General features: G+C 39.5%; 1 long non-coding RNA gene across 1 annotated transcript in view; it reads left to right on the forward strand.

The window, feature by feature from the left end:
- The window catches only part of LOC140211408 (uncharacterized), a 60,494-nt gene extending 50,728 nt beyond the window's left edge, over window positions 1-9,766 (forward strand). The window contains exon 3 of the long non-coding RNA XR_011889453.1: window positions 9,689-9,766. This is a non-coding gene — a long non-coding RNA (uncharacterized lncRNA). The remainder of the gene's footprint in view (window positions 1-9,688) is intronic.
- Window positions 9,767-10,904: the final 1,138 nt, after the last annotated feature.

The raw sequence follows: 10,904 nt of genomic DNA on the forward strand, positions 1-10,904 counted from the left end.
GGTAATATAGCAATACTCCAGCTACTGAAAGCTGCTTGTAAAGAGAGATTGTTTCCAGGTTGCGGGGTTTTACTTCTGGTCTTTTCTGCCTGGTGCGTATGCGTGTGACTAAACGATTTAGTAGGTCGATCTTGCCTTTCACTAAGGCTGAGGTAAGGGATCTTGGGCTTAAAAAGGTTGGAGACCACTAGGCTACGGCAAGAGAAATAATTCCAGTAATGAGCTCACAAACAACACTGTTATTCAAGCAGTGAAGTTCAAAGTAAATGTATTATCAAAATACGTATATGTTACCATGTACTACCCTGAGATTCATTTTCTTGCAGGCATTTGCAGGAAAAATGAAATACAAAAACTTTATGAAAAATCATACAAGAGCAGACAAAGATTGACCAACAGCTAATGTGCAAAAGCAGAAAACTGCAAATAAAAAATAATACTGAGAACACAAGTTGAGGAAAGTCCTTGAAAGTGAGTTTGTAGATCGTAGGATCATTTCAGAGTAGTGGTGATTGAAATTATCCACAACTGGTTCAGGGGTTTGATGGTTGTTGGGTGGTAACTGTTCCTGAACCTGATGGTATAGGAACTAAAGCTTAATGGTGGTAGTGAGGAGAATGCGCTTTCTCTGCAATCCAAGTCCATTTGAGCTTTTGTCAACAAAGTGCAGGATCATCAAAGAAGTTCTGCTTCTAAATAATTTCTGGACCACTTCTTGTTTTAACCACATGAGGTAATGTGTTTGTGCCGGAAATTGGGGGCGGTGGGGGGGGGGAGAGAAAAGAGAACAATTCTTGTTCAGTTTTATTTTTTCCTCAATTGAGAAGCTTGCAAGGCATGAAAAGTCAATGACATTGGTGGATCTGGAGTTAAATAGAGGTCAGTCTGAGTAAAATTAACAGATTCCTTTCTCTGTAGAACATTGCTGAACAGTGGGCTTTTAGAAACAAAAAGGTAGTTTCTTGGCTACCATAATAGATATTACCTTTTTATTCCAATTTATAATACTGCTTGAATGCTAAGTTCTCTGTACTTAGCTGCCTTGAGTGAGATTTGAACTGATGACTTCAGATAGTTGTCCAGACCTCTGGATGCTAGTCTAGGAATTTAACCATTATGCTACTGTATTCTTAATAACAGGTATGAACAGAAATGCTGCCATAGTTTCAGAAATACAGTGATCAGATTCTGAGGCTAGGGCTCAAATTGTCACTTAAACAAACTAAGTCTGTTCTTTTGAATATTCCAAGATGCTTTTAAGATATTTAATGTCTATATTTATCATCCTTCATTCTTGAAGCTAGTCTATTAATTGAGCAAAGCCTGTTTCATTAATGCTGAAGCATCATATTCCACCAGCTTTTCTAACCTCTTAATTGTATCTTGCTGAGACTGATGACAATTTCCCCAACACTTTTTTTCTTATTTTTTTATTTGTATAAGGTATTCCAAGTATTACACAAACTTTTTTACATATTAAAAACCTTTTCCATTTTTTATATATGTATAAATATTTATAGATTCACAAGTACATGTTCATATTTGCTCCAACCCACAGACATACTTATCCAATCCCTGTGTACTTATTTACTTCATTTTATCATTTTTTCCCAAATCTTTTTCTTTACTTGTATTAATTCCATGTTTTCCAGAAATAAAACAGTGAACATTCGAACCAAGAGAGCTTACAGTAACACTATTACTATATTGATGAGGAAAGCAGTATGAACCTTTAGGAGAGTCATCTAAAGTCTGCTCACATTGGGGTTATAAATTCAATCCATTTATTCCAAATTTGAAAAAAAAAATTTCTGTTTGAATTCTCAGAGTAAGTCGCCTTTTCTATTTTAAATATTTCCAAAATAATTTCATGCCGATCTTCTATTGTAGGTGATGTTGGATTTAGCCACGTTCTGGTGAATGATTTCTTACTTGCCACTAAAAGGGCCTGCAGCAGCTTTATATCTTTCTTCTGTTCCAAAAACAATACATGCCCCAAATAGAGAGTCTCCACATTCAGAGGTATCTGAGTCTTAAATACCTTAACTCATGTTCTGTGAATACCTTTCCAATATAAACTTAATTTAGGGCAATCCCAATAAATATGAAAGCGTCTTGCCTCCTTGGAGCCACACCTTCTCCAACACGCCACGTTTGTGTCTTTATATTTTTACTGGTATGGGGTCTTGAAGTATCTTATATTTTTCCAACAATGTTCTCTCCAAACCAAAGAATTAGTTGAAGACCACTGAAAGCTGCATATTTTCCCCCAAGCCCGCTGTGAAAGTATCAACCCCGCTTCTTTTTCCCACTTCTCTTCAATATACAATGTGTTTTCATTTTTGGCATGAGAGAGGGCATTATATTATCGACAGATTGATTTACTTGGTATTGAACTGTAAGCCATTTTCAGAACCTTGAAAAATTCTAATTCTGCTGTTGATAAGTATGTATATCTACAACTCTGGTTAAAGTAGTGTCGTACTTGAAGGTGCCTTAAAAAAAATAATTGTGTTCTAGGCTGTATTTATCCTGCAGGGATTGAAAACTTTGTAATGCACTTTTATGTGTGGATGACAAGTAGGATGTAAGACCTTTCTTTATCCACAGTTCAAATCTTTTCTCTCCTCTGCTGGGAAGGAATTCAGTATCATAAGCACACCATCTGAAAAGTTTTAACATGTTGTAGATTCCACGTGAACTTACCACTTTCTGCCATACTTTTAGTGTGAGATTTATCCAGCTGTTTTTAGTCTTTTCCAATTGTGCCATCTATCCTTTGTCTGCAATTGAGGCCTGTAGAGGAAAACTGTCAATCAATCCAAATTCTATTTCCTTCCATCTAGACTGGGCTATGGTCTGACAAGTCAATCGTTGCAAAGTTACACTCTTTTATCCTGAATCTATCTATGTTAAATATATTAAAAAAAAGTCTATCCTTGAATAAGGTGAATGAAGGGAAGAGTGATATCGTATAGTCTTTACTACTGGGGTGTAATTCTCTCCACACAGCTATTATTCCCAACTCCTCCATCAATGATTTCACTTCCCTAGTCAGAGGTTTGTTCTGAATCACTGTTCCTGAAGGATCTAATGCGGGGTTTAACCTCATATTAAAATCCCCTCCGCAGATTACTATTCCTTGAGAGCTGGTCATTAGGTCAAAAATGTGTCTATAGAATGACCATTCATTACCTGGTGGAGCAAAAACATTCAGCAATGTTATTTCAGTACCTTCTGTTCTTCCTGTAATCTTTACAAATTGTCCATCCTTGTCTTTAGTCTCTGAAATATGTTCATAGTTAAGAGCACTTGATATTAAATTAGCTACTCCTCTTTTGTGGCTCAGTTTATATGATGAATAAAATACATGCTTAAAGCCCATTCTTTTTAATTTTGCACATTCAGATTGGCTCGTGCGTTTCCTGAAGGAAAGCTACAGGTGTCCCCTGCTTTTTGAACGTTCGCTTTACGAAACTTCGCTGTTACGAAAGACCTACATTAGTTACCTGTTTTTGCTAACAGAAGGTGTTTTCACTGTTAAGAAAAAAGGCAGCCCACGCCCCGAGCAGCCAAGCTCCTCCCCCGGAGCTGCATTCTAGCCGGCATTGCTTAAACATGTGCCTGTGAGCATCTGTGCATTATGTCGATTTATTTTGAGCGTCCGTTAGCAAGATGAGTTCTAAGATATTGGAAAAGCCTAAAAGAGCTTGTAAGGGTGTTACACTTAGCGTAAAACTAGACATAATTAAGCATTTCGATCATGGTGAACGAAGTAAGGACAAAGTGAGTTTGGCTTGTGGAAGTTGACGAAGATGATGTTGAAGAGGTTTTGGCATCCCATGATCAAGAACTGATAGATGAAGAGCTGATGCAATTGGAAGAGGAAAGGATAACAATTGAAACCGAATGCAGTAGGGAACGGACAGAAAGTGAAGTCATCCAGGAACTGAACGTGAAGCAATTGCATAAGATTTTCGCTGCAATGATTGCAGAAAAGTACGACTTTAATTTTGAAAGGGTACGTAGGTTTAGGGCATATTTGCAGGATGTTTTGAGTGCTTACAAAGAACTGTATGATAGAAAAATGCGCGAGGCTAAGCAGTCAAGCATACTGTTGTTTGTCAAGCCTTCCACATCGGCCACAGAAGACGACGAACGTCGACCTTCGACATCAAGGCAGGCAGACGTAGAAGAAGGTGACCTGCCTGCCCTGATGGAAACAGACGACGACGAGATGACACTCCAGTGTCCCACCGCCCCAACTTCCGGGCTGCGGACGGATATCGGGCTGCAAAGAATGCAGCGGTGCAGTGGGAGCCAGGATGCACCCAGCACATCATTAAGCAAAAAGCTGAAATAAACAAGCTAATTCATTAGGTGCCGCCCGGCACATAAATGTCGACCCAGATCCGAGACGATTGCCGATTGCGTCGCTTCTGATCTGGGCCGACATTTACATGCCGGACGGCACCTAATTAATTAGTTTGTTTATTTTGGCTTTTTTCTTAAAGATGTGCTGGGTGTGTCCTGGATACCGCTGCACCACTGCATGCTTTGCGGCAATGTATCGGTCCGCGGCCTGGAGGTTGGGGTCCACTGCACCACCCCAACCTCCAACGACTCAGCCTAACACACCATCATCAGTGTGCTTGGCAAGCTGTCTTCCCGATTCCGGTAAGTGATAATACACTGTACATACATTATTTCTACTTTATATAGGCTGTGTATTTTTATGTGTTATTTGGTATGATTTGGCAGCTTCATAGCTTAAAGGTCACTGGAGAGAGTGTTTCTGCCGAGAGCATTTGCATGAGATTTTCAATATGGTGGACAATTCGGCAATGATTGTAGAAAAGTATTTCTACTTGATATAGGCTGTGTATTTATCATATAATTCCTGCTTTTGCTATATGTTACTGTTATTTTAGGTTTTATGTGTTATTTGGCATGATTTGGTAGGTTATTTTTTGGGTCTGTGAACGCTCACAAATTTTTCCCATGTAAATAAATGGTAATTGCTTCTTCACTTTACAACATTCCGGTTTAGAAACCATTTCATAGGAACGCTCTACCTTCGGATGGTGGGGGAAACCTGCATTTGTGCCCTTTCTTTTTTTCAATTTAGACGTAATCTTATTTCTCGTAATTGGATTCAAAACCCCATTAACATTATAGGAGATTAGTTTTACAGGTTCAATTTGCATTGACGAGGAGGGAGGCGAAGATGGCGGCGCGACGCAGCGCACACAGCTGCTACGGAATGATATCGGTATTTGTTAAGTAGGTACCGTGCACAATCCTGATTTGATGGAGACAGACGTGAGAAGCATGGAGGAACATCTGGAGAAACTTCTCAAATGCCCACTATCGCTGCTGTTGCTACTGTGCGATTGAGAATCTCCGGAGGGGAAGGCCCCAAATCCTCAGCTTTGCCTGTTGCTTAGCGGCCGGGGTCGAAGCGCTCAGCAGAGATGGTGCTCCGTGTCGGAGGGCTGGTTAGAGGCCCGAAGTTTTTGGACGGACTCGAGTAGGCTGTGGTCGGGTGTTTCCAGGATGCTGCATCGGCAAGTTTGCGGCGCTGGAGGTTCATGGCAGGGAGGGCTTTTTTCCTTCAACCGTCTGCGTGAGACGATGGGACTTTTGGGAGACTTTGAGACTTTTTTTTACCTTGCCCATGGTCTGTTCTTTATCAAATTACGGTCTTGCTTTGCACTGTTGTAACTATATGTTATAATTATGTGGTTTTTGTCAGTTTTTCAGTCTTGGTCTATCTTGTGTTTCTGTGATATCATACTGGAGGAACATTGTATCATTTCTTAATGCATGCATTACTGAATGACAATAAAAGAGGACTGCGTGTCGTCATAATCTAATCTAGTCTAATTTTTCTCTAATAGAAAAAAAACACTCTCCTTTTCTAAGCAAACAGTAAACAATCCCTTCTCAACAGTAAACCCAAACACAAAACCAAACCCTAGGCATTTTTGAATATAGAACATTTGAAAATTTTCCCCGTCTTCCAACAGTGAGGCCTGAGCACTGACTTGCCTCAGTGCAGAGGGATAACCTCTATCTTCACCCTGTGTCAGAGGGCCCTCTGCAGTGTGAACAATCATGGAGAATTCTCTCCTTTTTGTGCCTTGACTATATTGTTATCATTCAAGTTATTCTGTCTGGTTTATTTTCAGTTTCCAGCTCTAATTTTACCTTTAAGTCCGATTTACTCTTTTCAGTCATTTCTCTTAATTAATCTGTACTCTCTGTACGTTTGCGTCTGAATACTTGCAGCTTTTCCTTGTAGCCTGACACTTTGGGTCATGTGGAGCGTCCTCACTGCACTGGCTGCCGTGACCACTGCCGAATGCTCTCCAGTAACGACTCCAGTTGAGTGATAACTTTTATGGGTAGTCCCCGGTCTGCCAGGTCCGACGTTGCCTCCTCCACTGTAGCGTAGGCTTTTGTCCCTTCATCATAAAAGACTCTTAGCTGAGTAGGACACAGGGTCTGGAATCTGATGTTGTTTTCCTTCAGGACCCTCTGTGCTTCCGCATATTCCTTCCGTCTGGCAAGGATCCCCGGTACGTAATCGTGGTCAAAGCTGACTTTACAATCGCTCCACATAAAGCCTTTCTTTTGCCATGCCAGTTTAAGCACTTCTTCCTTCATTCTGTAGCTAAGGAATCTGACTAGAATCGATCTGGGCTGGGCGCCTGCCGGAGGCTGCGGTGCTAAGGCCTGGTAGGCCCTTTCTGTGTGTAGGTCTTTTGCGTATGGTATGTCAAGGTTCTCTCTAAGCAGCTTCTCCACGAAGGGAATCACCAATCCGAGTTTACCTTCAGCTCCTTCGGGAACTCCATAGATCCCCACATTTTCCCTTCTTGAGCGGCCTTCTTGGTCTATTAGCTTCCACTGGAGCTACTCTTGTAGCTTTAGCATTTCTGCTGTCGCTTCCTCTGCGTTTTGCAGCCTCTCAGTCCCTGCAATCCTCGCTTCGGCTTCCTCTAACCTCAAATTAGTTTTCACTAGTTCTCCTTTAATATCTTCCAGCTGCTTGTTGTTATCTTGTCGGAAATCACGGTTCTCTTTGAGAATCAAAGTCGGGTTTACCGACTCTTCCTTGTTATCTCCATCCTGGCTAGCCGTGGGGAAGCTAGCCCCATCGTGTTGCTGCGACTTGTATTTATCAGCATTCTGAGCGGACTTTTTATTCTTATACTTAGACGTCATCCTTGCCCCTTTTGTTGATATAGTTATATAATACTGAATATTTGTCTAATTTCGGCTTTGGGGCAGTTTATATTCTTTTTTTGTTGAGAGACCTTTCCCAACGCTGCCGTTGCCTTGGTGACCCGAAAGCAGAACCCGGCAATTCCTCCAACACTCAAAAATGCCAGATGTATTTTCTTACCAAACCAGATGTATTAGCCATTAACAACAGTTTGCAACAGCTATTTTGATTGTTGTTACCTGAGCTTAGACAACTGGAAAAACAGTTAAGAGGCTATTTTGTGGAATTGTACATCTTTATAGATGGTTTGATCTTCTTCATCCATCTGATATCTGGCCTGGTTTTTCCTAAAAGCTCTGATAAGATATATTTTTATAGATACATTGAGTTCAATAGCTTTAATTATTACTTTCAAATCCATCTGCTTAAGTTACCTATCCAAGTAATGTCTAAGACAGTTTTGATCAGCCTATTGAGGAAATGAATGTATTGATGTCTTGAGGATTTGTCAGTATTATATCTGAATAGATTGCTAAGTCTCCAAACTATTGAGTGGTATTCAAGCAAAAACAAACCTAAAGATTGCTTGACTTTTACAGTAGTGATAATTATTGAAGCTACATTTTTGGTTATGTTTCAGCTAATATGACAAATTCTTGCTGGCTGAATTTTATTTTTTTTTTGTTTCCCACACAAGGTGTATAAATCCGGTGAGAGCAAGAGATTGTTATTCTTCGACCTCTAGGATCTGCTATTATATATTATTCATAAGCAAGACAGAATGAGTAAAAAGCGATGATATTACTGTGCCTAAGAAAGTATCAAAGTTTATTTTCAAATTTGATTTGCAAATTTCTAAAAGGCTGCTTCTGTTACTTAATTGGCACCTTGTCAAAAAGGCTTCTACCATAATGTACAATTATAGAATACTAAGAATGTTTAATCAAGTTTATCTCCAGAAATTAAAGGTTGTTTCAGATCAATTGATATAATTGCATCATAGTCAAAGTGTATGATGGAAATAAATTTCCATGGACAGCCAGGTTTGAGAGGAGAGTTCCATATTGTGTTCTGATGGAACCAGTGGTTTTGATGAGGTCAGAAAAGGCCTTGCGTTGGTGTTGCTCCCTTGTATTTTTCTTGTGGGGTGAAGATCGTGTCTACCTTGTTGTGATTTGGGGAGCAATTGTTCATAAGAAGTGGTTGAAGAAGGGTGTCAAATACAGCCATGTCAATGTCCCAACAGTTTCTCTGCCTTTATTACCACAATGTTTCTGTTCACCTTAAACTTCCAGCAGGAGTGAAGCTAATCCTCAGAGCTAATGGGAACCTGTTCTATTATAGCCTAGAGTCAAGCTTACCCAAGTCTCAGTAGAGAGGCTTCTGTAGAGGCAGAACTTCAAGCATCATCACCACTTGAAATCTAGACCTGCCAAACCTGATGATTTGAGTAGGCTTAGTGCTTTATGGTTTCACAGAATGTCATCAGTAAATATAACAGTGCCTTTTGTTTTTTTTTAAGCAGGGGTTGACATTTGAGTTTTTTAATCTGTACAATTTCTAAATTAACAAGACTACAAGGGAATGTGTAAAAGTAACGCCCATCTTGCTGTGGTGATTAAGCAATTCTGAAAACTCTTGTCAGGGAGTTGGTAGTAAATTTGTAAGCCTGTCTCATACCACCTAAGCAACACACACAAAAAGTTGCTGGTGAACACAGCAGGCCAGGCAACACCTCTAGGAAGAGGTACAGTCGACGTTTTGGGCCGAGACCCTTCATCAAGACTAACGAAGTTAGTCCTAAATTGGGTTCGGGTCACAAATTCAGAGATATTCCAGGATATGCCTTATTTATTGGGAATGATTGACAAAAGAATGGGGTTTAGCTAAAGCAGAAGACCAGGTAGAACAAGTTGCCTCACTATTGATACCCCAAAGCAAACAACTGCAGATGCTGAAAATCTGAAATAAATTCAGAGTGAATATTTATCAGGTCAGGCGGTATCTGTAGAGATGCTATCGGACTCTTTTATCAGAATTGGAAAAGTAAAAAGTCAGTCATATTTTAAGTTGCAGAAAATATGGAGGCTGCAGACAACAGAGGGGATTTCTGTGAAAGATGCAATTCAGGCTGGGGTTGAGTTTGACAATCCATTGTACCTGATCTATACTTGGATAGGAGGTGCTAGATTATCTAAGCCACATTGACCATAAGAGTAATGATTTGTTAGCTGTGGAACATTGCTACTCCAACATGTGGACTGTGAGTTATTTCATATCCTGACTGTCTAATAAATGTAATTGTCTTCTTGGCTATCAAATGGAAGAAACTCAAATTCCAGTTGCTGCATTGATAAATACTTAATGTTCATTGATGCACTGAGCTGATGGCATTAACTCTGGGGCGTACTTTGAAAACTAATTACGTCTATTAATTGTTGCTGTTCAAATTGCTAGGTAAATTGACTCCAACCATTTTCATACTTCTTGCAAGCGCTTCTTGTGCAGTTAAGCAACCATGGTCATCAAACAAGGTAAGAGTACTATGCTAAAAGAAAAATTAACAGCTATGAAAGTAGAAATCCGGTAGGGTAAGAAAGCCATTAAAATATGAATGCACTAATATGTGGGAAAAATCCTTTATGATGTATGAATATCATTGGAAAAGCCAGTGTTTCTGTTTGAACATCCTACTCTGAAGGGATGTTTAATGAAACAGGTGGGTTTTTAAATAGAAGTAAACAAGGGTAGCATTTAGTCAAATTCCTGATTTTATTAATTTGCATTGCCCAGATGGTGGGATTTGAGCTGTAATAACTCAGCCCCAAGCAAGCATGCTCCCTTTATTCTGAAAGACCTGATGTTCCCTAGTGATCTGTACTGGGAATTTCAGACTTTCAACATGTATATTCTTAAGGTTACATGAGGGAATAGCATAATCAGTACCTAGTTACAAAGCAAACACCAAGTTAGGAAGCACAATAGTTGTATGGCTACAAGTAGGAATCCTGGTTAACTGGTGCCTTGGGAGATGGAGATGAATGTGAGGAAGTCTTTGAGGTAAATCAGTTGGATTGAAATATCTTGATGCTGTTTGTGATAGATGTAATTCCTAGGTAGCTTCCTTGACACATGTTCTGGTCTTGTCCTCTTCTAGAAAAATATTGGAAAGGTATTTTTGATATTATTTCAGTAGTTCTGCGTATTGATTTACAACCTCATCCTATTACTGCAATTTTTGGACTCCCAGTGATAGATTCTAGTCGTTTATCCTTGTCAGCTTGCTGTCTAATTGCATTTGTTACAATTAATAGCTGGAAGATCCATTTTATTTAAATGAAAAGATTCTAATCCCCCCCCCCCCCAATACATTTCAATGGTTTTCCCAAACGATAGTATGCCTAAACTTGGAAAAAATTAAGAGTGGTACTATGGATCCTTTGGTTAAATTTGAAGGGACTTGGAGGCCATTTATTCAATATTTTCATATGATGTAAGTTGACCCTTTCTGAATCCTTTGTAGTAATTTTTTTGTTCATGTATGGAGGAGCGGAGTTAACGACAAATAATAATTTTAGCCTATGTAATATGACAGCCCAAGCTTTGTTTCTTTTTGGTTTGATTTTCTTTAGTTTAGGGTTTTTTTTCTCTTTATAAAACATCTTTTTCATGG

Source organism: Mobula birostris, chromosome 17 (genome assembly GCF_030028105.1).
Source record: "Mobula birostris isolate sMobBir1 chromosome 17, sMobBir1.hap1, whole genome shotgun sequence".
Taxonomy (NCBI): domain Eukaryota; kingdom Metazoa; phylum Chordata; class Chondrichthyes; order Myliobatiformes; family Myliobatidae; genus Mobula; species Mobula birostris.